At 43.8% G+C, this 1,074-nt stretch overlaps 1 non-coding gene across 1 annotated transcript; it reads left to right on the top strand.

Moving 5' to 3' along the window:
- The first annotated feature begins 366 nt into the window (after window positions 1–366).
- Window positions 367–480, top strand: LOC135054097 (U5 spliceosomal RNA). Its single transcript, XR_010243350.1, has one exon. It is a non-coding gene; the product is annotated as a U5 spliceosomal RNA (small nuclear RNA).
- The last annotated feature ends 594 nt before the right edge of the window (window positions 481–1,074 follow it).

The raw sequence follows: 1,074 nt of genomic DNA, 5'->3' as shown, positions 1-1,074 counted from the left end.
CTAAACGATGTCAATTCCTAGGTAAGATTATAAATACGGTAAATCAAAGACTTTTACCTACTACACCAGCAAGAACAAATGTACATCTAGTAATTAGTGCAAAACACGCACACTAGCGGTACATTGGTGTATTCACCTATTAAGAATAAAGATGTGTTTTCAATTTAGTTCGCCACCCTTCACTCGCGTTTCCCACAGAGGAACAAGGGTGCATATACTCTGGACTACAGTCGCAGAGGGTCAGGATTTGTAGTTAAAATTAGCGACAAAGGTTCTAAAACACGACAGTTTGCGGTCGATAAATGTCCTAGAACTCTGTGCATTTTACAATGCAATACATGATTCGCTTTCAGTCTGACCAGGGATATACTCTGGTTTCTCTTCAGAACGAATAAATCTTTCGCCTTTTACTAAAGATTTCCGTGGAGGGGAACAACCGTGAGTTTCATGTAAATTTTTGATGCCTGCCTCACGCTGGCCTTTAGCAGTCAAACAAGGCAACGGCAGTTGCATACAAGTGAGAACCAAGAAGCCGCATGGCAATGCGGCATGAGAACCAAGAAGCCGCATGGCAATGCGGCATGTGACTCAAATCCTCAATGGCTCAGAACACCATTATGTGAAAATGTCAAGAGATCATTCCGTGAGTGGACATCTGTTAGACAGAGGATCTCACCCGTCAGGATTTGGATCTTGAAAACTGGACATTAAATCCACAGGTGTGTCATATGTGAGTCCACAGAAGGGGGTTACCCTCAAGTATACAGGATGGCATCTCGCCACAATTAGAAAAGATCAGTATGTGTACAAAACAGATCACAAGGGCAGTGGCGGTGGAGTCTCTCACATTCGTGTGGTCATTCAGCATCGGGTATCTGGCTCTACCATTTTCCACTGCTCTCTCTCCGTTGCCAAAACGGATCATAAGACAGTTCGTCACAACATACTGGTGGTATCTCATGGGTTTCGGAGAAGTTTGCTTCTCGAATTTTAAAGGAATACTGGCACACGATCTTGGCCCGCTCATAATACGTCCAACCTGTTACATCAGGGAACGTTCGTTTACCCATAGTT

The sequence above is a fragment of the Pseudophryne corroboree genome, chromosome 2 (genome assembly GCF_028390025.1).
Source record: "Pseudophryne corroboree isolate aPseCor3 chromosome 2, aPseCor3.hap2, whole genome shotgun sequence".
In the NCBI taxonomy this organism is placed as follows: Eukaryota; Metazoa; Chordata; class Amphibia; order Anura; family Myobatrachidae; genus Pseudophryne; species Pseudophryne corroboree.
This window is presented reverse-complemented; position numbering and strand designations above follow the sequence as displayed.